Genomic DNA, 19444 nt, shown 5'->3' with positions numbered 1-19444 from the left:
TACGGGGCTAACTGCTTCTCATTCATCATCTCATTTAATGCTCATAACAGCAGCTCCAACAGAGGCTAAACCGGCGTTGTCTTCATTGTGTGGGTGAGGCACTGAGGCCTGTGGGCACAGCTAACATGCCCGGGGAAGCGGTGCAGATCGGGTCTGGCTCAAACCCAGCCCCAGGGCCCTCCTCGTCACCACCACAGCTTATCGTGGGAACTGTGGGCAGTGAAAGGAGGCGGAAGAGGAGATGGGTGCTGATGATGGTGATGATGGTGATAATGATGGTGATGGTGGTGATGATGCTCACGGTAATAGTGATGAGGTCGTCTTTGAAAACAGTCAGAAGTCAGATCCGATGAATGAGGAAAGAGAATAGTATCTTTGATCCAAGTGGTTGTGTAAATAAATTGAAGAGATTGACCTCTATCCTTCCTTTTTCTCCTAAATTCACTCAGAGCAGTTCCCCAAGGGTGAGAGCCACAATGTCCCAGACAGAGGCACCCATAAGCCTAGACTGCGGCCTATCAATATCCTGACCCACCATTCCAGTTTGCCTGGGACTGACGAGGTTCCCAGGATGTAGAACTTCCAGTTTTAAAACGTAGAGAGTCCAGGGGCGCCTGGGTGGCTCAGCCGGTTAAGCGTCCGACTTCGGCTCAGGTCATGATCTCCCAGTCTGTGGGTTCGAGCCCCGCGTCGGGCTCTGTGCTGACGGCTCAGAGCCTGGAGCCTGCTTCAGATTCTGTGTCTCCCTCTCTCTCTGCTCCTCCCCCACTCATGCTCTGTCTCTCTCTGTCTCTCAAAAATGAAAAAATGTTTAAAAATTAAAAAAAAAAACTTAAGAGAGTCTGGGCACACCAGGATGAGTTACTCACTCTTCCTCCCAAATTGACTTTGGGGTTACACACGGGATGAGTATGGTCCTCTGTAATTATTTTAAGGCCATTTTGTTACTTTACATGCAGAGATTGTTAGCTGGAAGATGTCCTTTGTCTGAATCCGACCCGGAGATGAATTTTATTTGTCATCCATGGATAGTAATGGGGAGGTTTCCCACAAATAAATCTGGACTCCTGACGTCTCGTGAAAGAATCGGAAGATTTGAAACCCACGGCCCCCTTTCTTGGGAGGCGGCCATCAGGGTGGCCTGTAGGTCAGCACGACCCAAGGTTCGCAGTGTTTTCTACCCCGGCCGCTTTACCCATTTGCTGCCCTGCCCGGCCTCTCTGGGGGTTTTAGTTGGGATGATGCATGCAAACCGCACGGCCCTGGGCACATGGGAAGCACTTGGCCATTCTAGTTCCTGAGGCCTGCTTGGCCACCCAAGAGTGCCACAGTCATTCAGCAACAAAAAGGAATGATGTGCTGACACCTGCTGTACCACGATGGCCCTCGAAAGCATGATACTGGGTGAAAGCGGCCATGAAAGTCACGAAGTCACGAAAGACCACGTATTGTGTAATTCCGTGGACGTGAAATGCCAGAAGAGGTAAATCCACAGAGGCCAACAGGGACTTGGTGGCTGCTCGGGGCTGGGAGGGGCTAGGGGGCAACAGGGGACACCGGGTTTCTTGCGGGGTGGTAGAAATGTTCTAACGTTCACTGCGGAGATGGCTGCACCAGCCTGGGAATCTGCTGGACACCATCGGATCCTGAGTGGCAAGGCGTGTGACCTGTATCTCCGAAAGCCGTGTGGTTGTTTTCAAGAGTCCTGTAGCCTGGGTCACTTCCAAGTGCAAACACGGTGCCTCTCTGAGGTAAGGCTGAAAGGGTGACAAGAAACAGACAGAAGGCTCTCTGGGGGAGGCTTGAAACAGTCCCCGTTGGAAACGCAGACTCTAGAAATGGGCGGCGTCCCGACCCCGGGAAGTGTAGACCTCACTGGCACCAGTGGCCTCTCTCCCGCATTCCCGGCTGGCACGCGGGCCCCCCTCACGCAACTGGTCCCCTCTGCCCGTGCCCTCGTCCCTGCGTGAATACACCACCGTCATGTACTTGCTGGTCCACAGCGGCGTCCCCGTCGGTAATAATCACAATCTGCCAACGACTGCAGACGTGTTCTCTGAGCATCCATCCCTACGATGTTTGCGCTCGGCTGGATTGCGTCCCCAAGAGAGATTCCTCCACGTCCTAACCCCTGGCAGCTACGGATGTGAACTTGTTCGGAAATAGGGTCTCTGCTGATTGGATTAAGGGACAAGATGAGCTCATGGTGGGTGTGGGTGGCCCTCAATCCATGAGGATGTCCTTATCACAGACGAGAAAGGAGAAGGCACAGAGCCACAGAGCGATGAAGCCCGTGTGAAGCCGGAGGAAGAGGCTCGGTGATGCAGACACAAGCCAAGAAACGCCAGGGATGCGGCCGCACTGACACCTGGATGTCGGGCTTCTGGCCCCTGGAGCGGTGAGCGAATATTTTTCTGCCGTCGAAAGCCCCCGGTGTGTGGTGATTTGTTACAGCAGCGGCATCGGGAAGCCAAGACAAGGCAACCGAGGGAAGCTAGTATCTCCTTCTTAAAGAGGAGGAAGCTGGGGCACAGAGAGGTTAAGGAAATGTGCCAAGGACACACAGCTGCTAAGTGGCAGAGGTGGGTTTGAAGGGGGTGGCTTGTGCCGTTAACCGGCTCCACAGCCCCAGCTGGAACAGCAGGGACCCGGGAGGGGTTCCGGTGAGCACTTTACGGTGAGCAGTGAGCCCTCCATCCTCAAAGGCCACTCCTGTCCTTAGTACTGTGATCCTGTCTCCCTGACCCTTCGGAGAAGCCTCATTCTTTGAATTTGCCAGAAAAGCCGTTCTGTTCCCCTTAACCACTTGAAAGAGAGAGGCCGGATTCTCTGTTCTCCCCCCAGGCTTTTATTTATCTAATATGTCAGGAACTCCGCGTGGGACAAGGGCTTTTACGACCAGATTACTGCTTATGCGTCTCAAAATTAAATCTGCAAAGCTGGGCTGAGGCAGAGGAGACTGGAAAATCTCTCTCCTAATTTGTAAGAGGTCTGCATGCGTCTGAGAGATCTGCCTGGGGCGGTGAGGGAGCCTCTTGGCTGCTGCTGTCTGGGTGGACCCTTTTGATGTGGACCTCACGTTCCAGGGGACTCTCCCAGACTCCTCAGCAGACACGCTCGTTAACAATTAAGGAGGAGGCCGTGAAACCCCAGTGAGGAGCCTGCTCCCCCGGGGGGCAGAGGGACCACCCAGCCAGCCAGCAGCCCGAGCCTGCGCGTGGTGCCCTGGAAATCTCATTACTCAGACACTGACTTTGCAGGATAGACAAGGGCCACGTATCTCTGTGAAATCCCAGTATTACCAGGAAACTTGGGCTGGTGCATCTGTGAAATACTTCTAATTATATATAGGTTGGTAATGAGGTTAAATGGCTGGCCACAGAAAACGTGACAGTTACGTTTGAGCCATTAGGATGCCTCCAATTACCATTTTTATTTTCTTCGTATTTTTCTTTGGGTGTGTGTGTGAGAGACGAGCCAACATGCCTCCTTGCTGTCCTATTATCTGGGGTTTTTTTCCCCCCCACACTCTGTTAACATAAAGATCAAAGATGATCATGTTGGGGCAGTGATCGCATGGGTTGGAACCAAGGCCATAGTAATTCGTTTTAATCTGAAGAGTTAGGAGAATTCAAATACTCAGTATGACCAGGCGTTGGGAAACGCGATCTAAAGCCCGACGAAATCCCGCACCGTGCTCACTAGAACGGCCAAAACGGAGAAGAGGGGTGAAACCGGGTGCCGGCGTGGATACAGGGAAACTGGCATTGTCACCCCAGCATCCCACTGGCATCACGCAGAGAAACGTGCGCGCGTGTGGGATGGAAACGCCCGGCCAGCCGCGGGCGGCCGTCTTCGCCTCTCTCGAGGGCGCTGAGTCTCCACTCGCCGTTAAACGTCCTGCGATTCTATTGCTGGGAACCTGGACAGTGAAAACGCCCATCCGAAAGGAGACGGTGGGCAGGTTTGATGACAACATGTCTGGCGATTGCCAGAAACTGCAGCCGGCCCGGAGGTCCCTCGGTTGGAGACGTGGGACTCAGCGGAAAGGAGGGCGGACACCAGAATGTATGTGGCGGCAGCAGGGAGAAAGCCCCCAGGGCGCCGAATAACAGGCTCCAGGAAGCCGAGCATCAAAATACTACGTGTGTCGTAGGAGTCTCTGAGTGTGTGAGGTTTCGAGAAAAGGCAACCCTGTAGAGACAGAAACCCGATCAGTGTCTGCCCGGGGCCTGGGGCCTGAGGCGGGAGCAGAAGTTAATCGCACGTGGGGCGCGGGAACCGAAGGGCGATGGGAGAGTTGCCGAAACGGGAATGTGCCCCTCATTCCTCACGATGTCAAGTCCCTAAGCGCCATCGAGCGGTGCAGGCGAGGACGATTCGATTTCGCAGCATGGGTGTTTCACCTCGCGAGGGCCCTGGAGCCATCACCAGGAGCGGGGGCGCACACGCCAGTCCACGGGGGTCCTGGTGCGCTCCGGGGCGCGTTTGCTCCCACGGTTCGGGATCGCGTGAGCCGGCCGCGCTGGCCGGGCCGCTGTGTGCTCCGCTAGGAGGGGGCATCACCGTTACTTGTGTGCAGATGTTCGGCTTCCCATCCGTGATTCTGGCCAAGTAGGACCCGTGGGGGCTGTGACAGATCTGGGCAGGACAAGCGAGGCCCCTGTGCCCACAGCTCCAGGGGAACGGATCTGGTGCCCACATGCAGGTTTCTGGACTTTGCTGACCTGCATCCATGCGGCAGCCTGCCGAAGGAGCGGACTTTCGGTCCTGCCAGGGCCTCTGACCCCGGAGAAGGCCAGGGAAACGAGGTGTGGCAGTGCTCCGTCCCCAGGACCGGCCTGCGAAACACCCTTGCTCTGTGGCAAGTAGCGTTTGTACATACTTTCACAGTGCAAACGTACTGAAAACAGGGACTCCAGCTTTGGAGAAAGAAAGCGCGTCTTCCCCACCTGCCTCCTTTCTTGGCCAGGTTGCAAAAATGTGACATTTCTCCGGGAAGTTGGCGCCTCATTTTCCACCCGCCCTCCCAACAGACAGTCCCATTTAATAACTCAGTTTGCAGCCCGGGACCTTCTGGAGACGCGCGCCTTCCTAAATTGAATTGTTTTCTTGTTTTGAGTGAGCGTTTTGGAATGGGATCTCCATCTTGCATTGGAAGCAAATTGATGGATAAGTCAAGTTGGACGTCTGCGTCCCCGTGTGCGCCGTGAATGAATTGGAAGTAAATGAGGTGGGGGTGGGCCCCCGGTAGTGGCACAGCCCAGAATTATCGGTCTGTTGCTGCCAGCCCGCGGAGCCGTTAGCACGTGTCCTCGGGGAGGGGGGCGGACTTGCTCAGCTACTGCTTGAGACAAGTCTCGAGTCCCCAGGATTGATCTGTGAAGTGGTTTACTGTTGGGAGTCTGCTTCTCCCGGGGTAACGGCTGGCGAACACACGGGGAACACATCTTGTTGGCCTTGGTGACCGATGCGCTTAGCACAGCCCTCCACGCTGCAAACCCACACGCCCGGACCCTGGCGGGCCATTTCGGGAGGGCGCTGTGACCCTCCGTGCCTCCCCGGGAAGACCCGTGAGGACCTGTGTGACAGTCTCATCAAAAGCCAGTTGCTGGACCACTTCCCGCAGGAGATGCGGGTGTCATCGCGGCCACGGGCAGGTGCACAGCCTGGCTCGTTATCCTGCGTTTCCCGACTGCCGACAGGGGTGATGATGTCCCCACCCTTCACCTTCTGGAATGGCACGGGCTCCAACCAATCAGGACGGGCAGAGGCATCGCACTGACCAGTCACCCGGGACACCGGCTGCACCCGAGTGACCCAGCGGAATTTCACCGGGATCCACGCGGGATGTCAGCTTCCATCCACCAGATGGGGTGTGAGAAACACGTTACCCCTGGCTTCCCAGGAGCGCGCCCTGGCTTCTGGCAACCCGCCCCCGTCCCGTCGGGCGCGTCCCAACCAAACACACATAGGCTTGTCACCCCTTTCTTTTTCCCTAAGAGCTCCCAGGGCTCCTGCCGCCCAAGTCAAGGCTGCCGCAGGGAGGGACGTTCTGGTTCATGGCCCTGAGCCGCGCCGGTGGCTCCATCGTTCCTGGACGGCGGCCTCTGTGCCAGACCCAAGGTCCTGGCCTCATTTCCAAGGCGAGACCCCTTTCAGGGTCTGGATTTGGCTCCTGAGCAAAACAGGCCAAGCCTCCTTCAAGGCCACCTTCAAAAGCCTTCCAGTTCTGTTCCCCAAATGCTTTTAGAACCTCGGGCTAGCAAGGCATGCAGACAATTTCTTTCTCATCTGTTCTCCGTGCATTTGTGAGCACAGCCCATGAGCGGCCCTGTGCCCGGCCTGGGGACAGAGCCAAGGACAAAACAGTCCCGAGGCTTTCTGAGCTCTCTGAGAGACAGACGTCGCCCCAGAGGAAAAGCGAAACACATCGTGTCTCATGGTGACCAGGTCCCTGGGGAGCCCAGCAAGGGAATGCAGGTGGGGCGGTAGCATTTGAACAGAGACCCGGGGTGGGGGTGGGGGGCAAGGATAGAGCCATGTGGATGTCTGCGGGGAAAAGCATTCCAGGCAGAAGGAACAGAGCAGGTGAAGACTGGGTCGCGGTCGAGGCCCAGCGGAGCCGCGGTGGCTGGGAGGCACGTCGAGGGGAGAGGAGGAGGAGAGGGGAGCAAGGAGGCCCGCGGGGTCCACATCTCTCCCTGGGGGCTTTGGTTCTCACTCCGAGGGGGGAGGGAAGCAGGAGGAGGCTTGAGCGGAGAGGAGACGTGATCTCATTCAGGTTCACGGGGCTCCCCCTGTGTGCTGTGCAGAGTAGACGGTGCTGAAACACAGCCCCGCCACATAGGTTGGATAATGCCTGAGGTCAGCACCGTCCTCCCCGCACATCAAAGGGGGCCCTTGTTGGCCGCGGGGTGGGGTGCGTGCCAGGAGCAGACTGCGCACGTCACATGCAAGGACCCTTTCCTGTCCCCCCGAGATGGGAAGTGGGAGGGGTTAGCGGCACAACACCCCATTGATCCGTGCTGCAAAACTCGGAAGGGACGCGGGCTCCAACAAAGGGCCCCTGTGTGGACAAAGGGTCAGCGAGGAGGGGTCGCTTATTAAAATGCAGCTGGAAAGGCAGCCGCTAGGCGGACGCTGTAATTAATGGCCCACCGTCCAGGAACGTTTGGGCTGGGGACACGGCGTTCTGAGTCACAAGAAGCCGCATTCACGGGAGAGAGAGGGAGCTGTCGCCCGCGTGCCTCGCCAGTGCAGGGAGCGGGGCGCCCTGGGACGAGCCCCCCACCGGGACTCAGCATCTGTCCTCCCAGCCTCGGTCCTGTGCCCCAGTCCCTTCCCAAAATGACCCCCTCCCCCAAGTCACCTCCCGTTGGCCAGAGGCCAGAGACGTGGGCTGACCAGCGTTAAGGGAAGGGTTCCGGGAGGAGGGGGGCTCCCTGCGTCCTCCGGGTTGTGCAAACTTGGTCCGTGCAGAGGGGTCAGAGGAAGATTCTTCATGCCGGCATGGAGTGCAGGGAGATGCTGGTTCTCAGAAGGAGCCCTGCGACCCCCACCCCAGGCACACGTGGCAGAGAAGTGCAGACCCTGGTCCCACAAAAGCTTGTTCCCAGCAGAGCAGCCCCAAGTGGTCACACGGCCACCCCGACGCCCGCCGGTGGACGAACGGATGCACAGATACTGCCTTCTGTCCACGCGGCGGGAAGCTAGCGGCAGGAAAGGGAATAAGGTGCTGACGGGCATGGTGACGGGACGACCCTCGACAAGCTGACGACGGGGTCGGTGAGAGAAGCCCCCAGAAGACCATGTGCTGTACGATCCCACGTGGGGAGGATCAAAGGGGGCCAGTCCCCCTTTGGGGGAGTCCAGCGGAGGCAAATCCGTGGACGCAGGGCTGGGAGGGGGGAGGTCGGGCAGCTACAGGCAGCGCACCTGGGGTTTGTTTTGGGGTGACGGAAACGCTGTGGAGGTAAATGCAGGGGCGGCCCGTCTGCTCCACGCGAGCCGTGTGGTGTCTGAGTTACATCTCCACAAAGCTGGGGGTTTTTAAGGCGCTTTCCCGACAGGTTTGACGTTCACATTTGCTTTTTCAGCGTCGATCCAAGGCGTTTTTAGGGATGCTGCTGTCAGAGGCCGTGGTGGCCCGGGGCGTGGGCTGCGGCCCCGTTTCCTACCCTGTGGGGTGGGGAGAATCAGAGTACCTGCCTCCCCGGGTGGTCCAGACGAGTCAGCGAATCGGGACACGCAAAGATGCCTGGAACAGCATGAAGTACTTGGCAAGACTCAAAACCACGAGGTGGCCACAGCGCGGTTGGCATTTTTGCCTCTGATACTGGCGGAGGGGCTGTTTGCATCGAGGAAGGAGCTCACGGAGGAGGGCTAGGCTGTCAGGACGGGAGGTTCGAATGTCAGTCCCGTGGGCCTCAGTTTCCCCCACTGTGGTAACATCTACCCTTTCTACTCTGCCCTGTTGAAATGGCATGTGTCAGGAATCCACACGAAAGTGCTCTGCAGAGGATGGAAAGGTGTCCTGTGGGTTTAATGGTGCCCCTGAAAAGATGCGCAAGTCCTAACCCTCAACACCTAGGAACGTGACCTTATGTGCACGTGGGTCTGTGTTCGTGTCGTCAACTCAAGCTGAGGACGTTAGGGCGGGCCGTGATCCACGGTGGCCGGTGTCCTCGGGAGAAAAGGGAACTCTGGACACAGACACGCACAGGGAGGGACCTTGTGGCCACCGAAGCAGAGGTGGGGAGCATTGCGTCTCTGGGGCAGGGGGAGTTGGAGGAGGCGAGGCAGGTCCCTCCCTGGAGCCCCAGACTCTTTAAGAGGACACATTCCGGGCCACCCAGTGTGTGACACTTTGCAGCATCCCCGGAAGATTCCCACGATGATGATTGTTATCACTGCGGTGAACGCTTGCTGCCTGACCCCTGCAGGCGCCCAGTACATAGGGGCCTGTCCGAGAATTTGTGGCGAGGCCCTGGGACGTGAGAGCTGGCTATTCCCGCTCAGCCCCAGCGTGCCCTCTGTACCGTGCTCTGGAGTGTGGACTGAGACCCTTCCTGCTGTCAGACGTGAACCCTGCTCAGTCCACCGTGCTAAGATTTCTGGAAGGCACTGCTGGGTGAAGACAGGCGGAAGTGACCGAGGAGGACGTATGACTTCATACAGCCACAGGTGGATGGACCCATCATCCCTCCCGCTCCCTGCAGAGTCTGGAGGAGAAGCCCTTCTGGGGAAGTGTGCTCGCGCCCCCCTCCCTGCCCCTCCCCTCCTGGCCCTGGCTGCTTCTAGAAGGCCCCAGAGTGGCCACGAGGAGGAAAGTACAGCAATATCCTTTTCCAAGTCCCCATCAGCTGCGAGTTCCCCGTCGGCATCTCCCCAAGCGTCTTCAAAATCAGTTTTGCCAAAACATGATGCGGAACTCTGGGGGACGGGTTCATCAGGACACAGGCAGGGAGGAGGCAGGGTGGTCAGAGGGCAGGTCCGGTCTGGCCTGTTCCATCAGGCCTGCCGTTCTGGTAATAAGGTTCCCCTTCCCTCCCTGATGAGAGAGATTTTGTTAGGCCGAGCCAGGCGTCAGCGCTGGGTGTCTGCACTCGCCTGGGTGGAGGGAAAATCACATCAGCGGCTGGAATTTTGTGAGGCTGCCCCTGCACCATCTGTGTGCGGACATAAAATATTCTTAATCACGGGACCATGGAAATAGCTGGTCGTACCTAACGAAGTTTGTTAATCTGACGGCACTTTTCTGGATTCTTCGGCCCTGAATCCAAAATCGTCATTTCAAGCACCTTCGCTAATGAGCCTACCAATTGGTTGCTCAGGCAGCCCATGCATCATTTTTAAGTAGGAGGCCTCGAATTGGGAAAATGAAGTGCTCTTCTGGAGTCATTTTTTTTGTTTTGTTTTTGGCTGTTGCAAATTAGGGGGAATTGTCAGTCTCTGCTTGAGGCCTTCTCTCTTGCCTGGCTCCCCGGTGAATAATGGCGTGACCACCGTTTCCAACACGAGAGCCAGCAGCCAGCACCCTGCCTGAGGACTTGCCTTCTCCTAGTTAGGAGACAAGAAATGTCACCTGCCATCAGAGCAAACAGCAGTCTTTGTGCACCATCTCAAGCACAGAAAGAAATACCTACATGAGTTAGTCTTAGGTTTGCCTGAGTTTAACAGAAAACTCTCGGAACCAATAGTCGAAACACAAAGGAAATTTATCTCACATACATAAGTCAGTCCAGGGCCACTCCTCAGGTATGAGAGATTTAGGCTTCTCCTGTCTCTCTACCCCGCCACGTTCAGTGAGTGGCCTCCATTTCCGAGTTTGTCTCATGGTCCAGAAAGGCTGCTCACGCTCCAGCCATTGTGTCTGTATTCCAGGCAGCCTAAAAAGGAAAAAAGGAACAGACTCCAGTTCCCATTAAGCAGATTTCCCAAGGTCCTGCATAATATTTCTACTTACGTTTGGACTAGAACATTTCTCAAGCCTTGAGCAGCTTAAGGATCACCTGGAGAGATGGTTAAACACCAGCCAATGGGCTCCACCCCCAGAGTTTCTGATTAAGGATGTTCAGGGTGAGGCCCAAGAATCTGCCTTTCTACGGTGTCCGGGTGGTGTCACGGCTGCTGGTCTGGGCACCAGCTTTGAGAAGAGTGGGTACTGAGGGCACACAGCCCCTTTTTGCTACAATACCATCCGTCGCTATTTCATCCAAACCGAATCAATATATTTTTCTAGCCGTCGCCTTGTTCTGGTCGCTTCTGGGATTCAGAGGCCTTTCGTGCTGACACAGAGGCTCACCAGACAGCCACCTCTCTTGCCGCTCCCCAGAGGGGCCAGCCGGGAACCGGGCACTTGCTGCCTCCCTCAGAATCCAAAGACCCCTCTCACCCAGGAGAGGGAACTTTCTGCTCCAGAGGGCTCGGCGGAGGGGGAGCCCCCTTCTCCCTCCTGATTTTGGCCAAGACCCTTTGTCAATACCTGTGAACCCTCTGCTGTCTTGGGAATTTGGGGAGGGTTTGCCTGCCCAAATGTCTCAACTACACAAAATCTCTCAAAATAACTATCCCGCCAGACAGACCTCTCGGACAGACCCATCTGGAGGGAAGATTTTTTTCTTTACTTCGGGAAAGGCGGGGGCGGGGGGGTTGATCAGTCCTTGGAGGGTCAGTCCCAGACCCAAATCCGCTGAGTGATCGGCACCAGCGGGCTCCCGCTCGCTCACACCCCCAGGTTCAGCTTCAGGGGTCTGAAGCCAATAGCAAACCCGTTCGCACCCTGGGGAATGGGTCCTGGGGCTCCTGCTGCTGGTCTGTCCTGATCGAACTGGAGGTTTAATTAAAGAGGTGCTCCATCAACTTGCAAGCAACGCTAATTCAGCTCCCAAATCAGTCATAGTCGAACGCACACCATCTTGCAGCCAAGAGCACACGGGCTGGTCCCGGGACCCAGGATGTTGAAACCCAGGGTCAAGGCTCTTGGACCCTGTTTCCCAGACGGGGCAGGCGTTCGTGGGACGGGCACCTTTGTGCTGAGCACTGAGCCGCTGAGGGGCTGGTGTCCACTCTCAGGTTCTCAGAGGAGCCCTGGAGGGAAGTGGGGTCCTCCCGTTCCACAGATGAGGGAGAAGCACAAAGGAGGAGGCAGGACCCGAAACCCCACACGGCGAGCGGGCAAACGGCAAGCTGGGTGCTCTTGAGTTTGCACTCACCGAAGCAGTGAGGGTCTCAGCCCCCCCAGTGCTGGCAGCTGGACTCTGCTTGATTTCCAAACCTGGACCTTTGACCCTCCCAGAGCCCGCTGCACGAGCCAGCTGTCCCCAGCGGCTCTCTGCCAGCCCCGGGGCCTGTTTTGCTGACCCACTGCACCTGGAGGAGGACACCGTTGGCTTTCCTGCTCCTCTGTCTTTTTGCGATGTTACCTACCACCCTGACATCTGGAAGGGCCGGTTGTAGTCGGATCTTATTATCACTCAGGTATCCGTATCCTTCCTCCCCTAGAGCTAAAACCGTGGGCAGGGAGACAGATACGGTGGAAATAATCACTACCGTAGATTACGAACCACTTAAAAGCCACAATTCAAATGTCTCTTCCTGTGTAACACGCGTCCGTCTGCTTTAAGGGGCCCAATGCTTCTTGTGGGTCCAGAGGGTTCAGGACTCCTGCACGCAAGGCAGGTTACCACAGGGACGCTGACCCCATCGGCCCAGCAGAACAGCATGACTTGAACCCCCCAAATACAGGAGACACCCCCACGGGATGCACTGAGAGCCCCGTCATTTTAGGAAAATGATCTTCTCGCCCAGGGACCAGCAGAGTTTTCTGTAAAGGACTAGATAGTATTTTATGCTTTGTAGGGACGCACACGGTGTCTATTGTGTATACTTTTTTTTTTTTTAATTTTTTAACGTTTATTTGTTTTTTGAAAGACGGAGGGAGACAGAGCGTGAGAGGGGGAGGGGCAGTGAGAGGGAGACACAGAATCCGAAGCAGGCTCCAGGCTCCGAGCCGTCAGCATAGAGCCCGATGTGGGGCTCGAACTCACAAACTGCGAGATCATGACCTTAGCCGAAGTCAGATCCTTAACCAGCAGAGTCATCCAGGCGCCCCTTGTATATTCTTTTCTTAAAGCCTTGACAAGTAACGAAATCCTTCTTGGCTCTTGAGTCTGTGTAAAAACACCCCATGGAGGGGCGCCTGGGTGGCGCAGTCAGTTAAGCGTCCGACTTCAGCCAGGTCACGATCTCACGGTCCGTGAGTTCGAGCCCCGCGTCAGGCTCTGGGCTGATGGCTCAGAGCCTGGAGCCTGTTTCCGATTCTGTGTCTCCCTCTCTCTCTGCCCCTCCCCCGTTCATGCTCTGTCTCTCTCTGTCCCAAAAATAAATAAACGTTGAAAACAAAATTAAAAAAAAAAAAACACCCCATGGGCAGGATTTGGCCCCTGGATCTTGTTAACCAGCCTGCAAAAGTCTAACGAACTACGAGAGGTTATTTGCAAGGTTGTCATAGACACCTTGCCTTCCTGCCAATATTTTACTTAACTAACTAAAGTTTTAAGAATTAGTTCTAAGAAGCAGCACCCGGTTGTCACCTATCTCTGCCTCGACGGTGAATCAGCCAATTGTAGACCTTCCTGTGTGTGCAGTTCACCCTGAGCTGCCTTCTTCAGGGAGAATGTGAAGCTCTCAGCCTGCAATCAGAGGAGACCCCAGCGGGACACGCCGGGCTCTGTCTGCACCCGGGAGGGTGGAGGGTTCGCTTCTGCTGCTTCTCCCTCTTCTCTGTCAAAGCCAGATGGGGGGACGCACGGATTTGAGAGCAGCCCGTTCATCTTGTACCCTCCACAGGAGTGGACGCCCCTCTGGCCACAGGCGGAGAGAAGGAAGCCTGGATTTAAGAGTCACTGGATGTTCACAAAGGGTTTGGATAGAAACGGGAAAGATCTCTAACCAGTGGCTTCTCTAGACGCCAAGGCCACCTGTCCAGTCACAGCCAGGCTCGCCCAACTGACCCATGTTCTAAAGGGTCAATGCAGTGTGCATTCCTCAGGCAGAATTTCTTCCTCAGGAAGCCTCAACTTTGCATCTAGAGGCCTTCGACTGATTAAACCAGGCCCACCCAGATCATCTAGGATCATCTGCTTTCCTGAAAGTCAGCTGATTATGAGCATTCATCGCACCTACCCAATACCTACATGGTAGTGCCCAACTTAGTGTCTGATGGAATAATTGGGGGCTGTCACCTGGCCGGGTTGACACGTAATCACCCAGGTGTTGGCAAGAATTTCAGGAAAAGGCACTTCGCCTGCCGTTGCCTAGAGTTTAGATGAGAGCATGAGCACGCAGAGAGGATCAAAGAGGAAACGTGTGTGCCACTCAGCCCCGCAATTCCACGGGCACCAGGAGGTGCTGGAGAGTCTCCAACACGTGGGCAGAAGGAGAGAGAGTCCTTTGTACTGGCAGAGTTGGAGACATCCCGAACTGCCGTCAGTGGGCGAGCAGAAAAGTCAACTATGGAAAAGGCATGCGATGGACACCTAGGTCTCTTTAAGACAGAGCCGGATCAGCACGTGGATGTGGATCTCAGCGTGGAGTGTGGTTCGGCCGTGTGGACGTGAGCGGTCAGGAAGACATAACCGTGAGCAAAAGAACAAATGAGCAAGTGGATGAAAGTCCAGGAAGCTATGTCGGTCTAAACCGTCTAAAATGCATGTTTGTACAAAACGTAAATGGAGGGAACGAGGCCACGGGTCCTGTACTTGGGCGGGAACGTGAGAAAAGTCTAGAATCGCAAACTGGAAAGGTGTACAAGTCCCAGATGGCAGGCGCCTCTGGGGAGGGAAATCGGGAGACCGGATGGGAGCAACTGACGAGGAGCTTTCAAAGTTATGAGCCCTGTTTTCCCTCTTTTATAAGAGAAAGAAGATCTGAAACGGCCACAGAAGGTGATAGCATCCTGCTGCTCTGGATTTTGTGTGTGTGGATGCTCGCTGCCTGCTCCTCCTGGTTTCTGTCTCCCACCCCCCACACACGTGGGACAGGGGCGTGGGCTTTCCTCCGTGGGCTGGTGGCCTGACCCACACACCCGCCGTCACGCTGCCCGAGCCCTGGCGGGAGGCTCGTAGACGCCATCGGATGAAATCTTCCCAATGATGCTGAATATCCCCCAAGTTCACGGCCAAGAAATGGGTCGGTGAAGGATTTAAGTAAAGCAGAAAAGGGGCAGAATCGGGACAGGGGCCGCTCTGTCCCAGGTCCTTACGCCGTCCAAACAAGATGTCTCAGCCCCGGGGACACGTGTTCAAACCCGGCGAGGCCACCTTCGTGCTGCTCACCTGAACACGCCACTGTTTATCAGCTCTGGGCCTCAGTTTCCCCATCTGTGGGCCGGGGATAGTAAGACCACCTGCTTCATGGGTTGGGGGAGGGATGGCAGTGTTCAGTAACACCCGGGGTGTCCCAAGAGCTCCCCAGATGTGACCTGGTGTTTTTATTAATGAGGCCTCTTAATGGCCCACCTTGAGAGAGGTCGTTTTTGCCCTGTCGGGAATGTTCTAGATGCAAAGGCTCCTGTCCTCGGACCCTGGTGAGGTTTGAACCCCCGCGGTTGGTTTAGAAGGCCAGGCGTCCGGCCTCAGAGCTGCACACGTGTTTCTCCGAGGGTGAACAGACTCTGAGGGTGGCTTGGGGGGCCGAGTCAGGCCGTGGCCTTCCCGGGGCACCGGCCCTGCTCCCACACACGCCGGCCGTCTTCTGTCCCGAGAGGCAGTTCGTGTCCACAAAGGCTCCGCTCCGAGCCTGCAAGTGAATGGTTCTCAGTATATTCACAGGGTCGTACGACCACCACCCGCTCTCCGTCTGCGTGGATCTGCTGTTCCGGACACGTCACGTGGACGGAACCAGGCGCCGCGTGGCCTTCCGTGTGGCTCAGCATCTCGGATAGCTTGGCACTGCTTTCCGGGCCTGAATGCCTCCCGTGCACGGACGGGCCACACGCACACGTCCTGCTTTTCCCTCCCGAGAGCCCCCGGGGGCTCGCTCGTCCCACATCGCGGGGGTCACTGCACACCCTTCGGCCCGTGGGACACGCTCCGGAGTAGTTCTGTGCCCTCTCTTCATTTAAAAACTAAAAATCCGATTTGCACCAATGCAGAAAACGGCTAAACCAATTTACATTTTTGAGGGCAGCTCAAAACGACGACACATGTTTTCTGCGAAGCCTCGGGCTTGTTGTCAAATTTGAAACGACAGCGATTTAAAGTGCCTGACTTTCTGGATTCTTCTCAGCAGAAAGCGCGGTTTCCAGCCTACAGTGGAAGCAGGTGGAGGGAGGGAGAGAGCAGCACCGGGAGCGGGGAAGCTCCGTAGCTCAGAGAGCCGCCAGGTGGGGGCCGTGCCCGCGTGGAGCTGGGGAGGCCGTGCAAGGGACAGCGAGCTCCTCTCCCGGCTGCTGCGGCCCGCGGGCGGGGACGCACTGCCTTCTGTGGCGCTGGGCAGGGCACGGCTCTCGGGGCCACGGGGCCGCACGTGTTCCCGGCCAGCCCTGCCCCGGGAGGCGCTCCGCTGGGGCCGGGGCCTGGCGTGGGGGGTGGGTTCTGAGCGAGACCCAGTCGGATGCGCTGAGATAGTGTCCTCAGCATCTCGTCCAAGCAGTGAATCAGCCCGGACCGGACAGGGCTTTGGGAGGACGACCAGCCGCATATACAGCATGGGGAGCTGTGTCATTACACACGTGTGCACGCACGCAACACGCGTGCACGCGTGTGGGCAGACGCACCTGCATACCTCACACGTGCACACGTGCACACGTATCACGCACACGTGCGTACCACAGACGTGCACACAGATGCACGCACACGCACACACAGGCACACACACGGGCACGTTTCGGCCCCAGGACAGCTTCCCTCCATCCCGGCCCGGCCCCCTCCCCGGGTCCTCGGGGCCAGAAGAAGGCCTCTCCCGCCAGACCCGTGTCCTGCCACGCCCGGGTCTCTCCGTCCTCCCTGCTTCTATGACGTTCCCGTTGTTTCCTGCAATCCCACAATCTGGGGAGGCAGGAGAGGACAGTCCAGTCTGAAAACTGCTCGTTCGCAGGGACCGGAGGCTGGTGCGGGAGTTTTCACTTCCCACCTTGGAGGTGCCCGGGCCCACCTTGGGGAGACAGCCAGGGCTGAGCCCCAGACGCTGGGACACACCCTGTGACGTGTTTCCCCACACCTGTCTCCCCCCGCCCAGGGCCCGAGACTCACGAATACTGGCCACCACTCACAACCGCGTGCCTGTTTGCCTACCGACAGTGACTGTGCCTTTCTTTGTGATGGCACAGACCCCTCTCGGGTCACGATGAAGGACACATCCTTGCCCTGCTTTGCAACGTAGCGTCAGGGCTGTGTTACGGTACGGGGCCGTCTTCTAGGGCTGCCGGAACAAAATACCAGGGGCTGGGGCTTAATCAGCAGAACCTTTGCGAAGGTTCCGGAGCCTGGAAGTCCGAGATCAAGCTGTCAGCAGCTTTGGCTTCTCCCGAGCTCTCTCCTTGGTTCGCAAATGCCCGTGTCCCTGGTGTCCCTTCCTGTTCTTATGGACCTATTGGATCGGGGTCGTCCGTGGGACCCCAGGTAACTTTAATTACCTCCTCAAAGATACTTCGTGTCTTGAAATAGTCATGCTGAGGATGAGGGCTTCGACATGGATTTAGGGTTGGGGGGGGCACCATTCGGTCCACAGCACACACAGACCCTGACCTCAAGAAATCCCACGTCTAAACTGGAGGGCTGAAATGAGCATCCAGTGCATCACGGGAGGGCACGGATGAAAAAAATCAGTGTCAAAACATGCCCTTAAATGCTTGCTACGCGTCTGTAGGAACACTAACCACGTACCGGAAATAAAAATGTTCAAAAGTGAACTCATCACCGCAGGGCATTCCTCTGCCGTTGAAGCAGGTGAAGCCTTCACTCTCCCCCTGTATCAGTCAGGCGGCAGTAGGGCAAGCAGCAGTAACAAACAGCCCCAGTTCTCACCGTCATTCAGAGCCTCGGGCCGGTGACGCAGCTACCGTCTGAGTAATTCTGGCCGCTCTGCCTCAGGAACGGAGAGCCCGTCCCTCCGTGAAGGCGGGGAATCGCTCTAGTCCAGGAGTGACACACGCCGTGCCAGCTCACAACTGACTGGCCAGATTCGTCACACAGCTCCCAGCAACCACACAGGCCCTGTGCAGGAAGCACAGTTTCATGGTGTGTCCGAGGTGGCCAGAGGCCAGAAGGCAAGGGGTCTGTAGCTTTGTGCACATGAGTCAGCCTCGTGGGACCCTCTGCAGGGCAGAGTGGGTCTGGAGGGACCCCCAGAAGACACTCGGCGAGTGACCTACACCCCAACACGTCTCCAGCTGGGCCCCCCGGCCTGTGCTGCCTCCCTGGCCACAATTCAAATAGGGACCCTGGACTCAGTCTGAGTCCCTGACACCTGACGCTTCCTGCCCCATTTGGAACCCCAGTGACGGGTAACTCTCTGCTCCCGTGGTTTATGCCATTGGCTGGAGAGACACATCCAATGTCCATCCAGTCTGACTCTTGCTGTGATTCAGTCCAGGGATGGGACGCGTCAGGGAGAGGATCATGGGCATGTGCGTGTGCGTGCGCACCTGCAGTGACCGTTAGGAAGCTAATCACAATTAATCCACGAGGGAGTTTGCTGCCTTAATGAAGCCATTAGCCAAAGACCATTCTGAGAGAGAAAATGTAAAGTCTGAACTCTGAGCACATTACCTGTAATGAACCTGAAAATGGACTTGGGGAATTTCCGCGGTATTCTTAGCATCCGTAATAGCCGGTGGGCGAGCCGCCAGATCGCGGCCCCAGCTCCCGGGAATCCTGCGGACCCAGGAGAAGACACGGCAGAGGCTTATTTAAGGGCTGGCTTCTGGGTACAAGCATCAGAGAGAGGCTGGGGCTCCACTTAGAACTGATGACTCTTCCAGCTGTGCTCCCGTCTAATGCAAAAGGTCATTTCTGTGTCAGTTGCTTCCCTGGAGAAAGAAGCGAGAAAAATCTCTTTCCTTCCAACTCCCGCTTCAAAGTGGGGCAGTGCTTCTGGAGAGGGACTTCGAGAGAAGTTGGCCCAGAGGGAAAAGGTCTTAATAGAGGTAGGGAAGCATTACGGAAGTGCGAGCCCGTAGTGCCCACAGACTCAAAAGAGAAGGCGCTTTCTTTATCACTTTGAAAATCACTACATGTGACGCTAATCATTTTGCATGAAGCCAGGAAGGACACGATGAACCGAGGTGCCCATAGCTGCGATGGAGTGGGCTCTCCAGGGCAGGACAGGAAGAGCCTGTGGTCTGCATAAAAGTCTGCAGAAAGATCCCAGCGGTCTGGTGCCCCTCACCAAGGTGTAGTGACCGTGGCCACCGGGGGTTAAAAGTGACCTGGCTCACCGGTGTCGTAGCGGAACACCCGCCATTGCTCTTTGCCGGGAGGAACCTCTTCCTTCTTCTTCTGATGGTGGCCTTTCTCCTGTTGGACTCCGTCTTGGTAGGCTTGTGAATCAAAGGGGAGCCATCCTCCCCGGGATAAGGGATGGCCATTTAACCCGACCGGACTCCCCCCACCCCACACCCAGGGAATTTAGATAGATCATCTACGGAGTGACTCAGGAGACAAATGGCCGAAGCCATTCACTGCACTCCACTCTGGAGATCCTGTCCCTTCCTGGCTTTCAGTGTCCCGCAAGCTGATCCGGGCCCTGCCTTTCCAAGGCCCCTTTCAGCTTCTCCGTTAACCCTGGGAGTGGCCCAGGACCCGACGGGTAAGAACCTGCATTAGCCTCCTGTTGCCATATCAAATTAACAGCACGTCCTTACAGTACAGTCCTGGACACCAGGAGTCAGAAATGAGCCTTTATGGAGCTGAATTCAAGGTGTCAGCAGGGCTGTGTT

The 19444-nt window shown here is 56.6% G+C and overlaps 1 protein-coding gene across 1 annotated transcript in view; it reads left to right on the top strand.

The window, feature by feature from the left end:
• Positions 1 to 19444, top strand: part of TMEM132C (transmembrane protein 132C) — a 308479-nt gene that overhangs the window by 258020 nt on the left and 31015 nt on the right. The gene's annotated exons all lie outside the window — the stretch shown is intronic.

Source organism: Prionailurus bengalensis, chromosome D3 (assembly GCF_016509475.1).
Source record: "Prionailurus bengalensis isolate Pbe53 chromosome D3, Fcat_Pben_1.1_paternal_pri, whole genome shotgun sequence".
NCBI lineage: Eukaryota > Metazoa > Chordata > Mammalia > Carnivora > Felidae > Prionailurus > Prionailurus bengalensis.
This window is presented reverse-complemented; position numbering and strand designations above follow the sequence as displayed.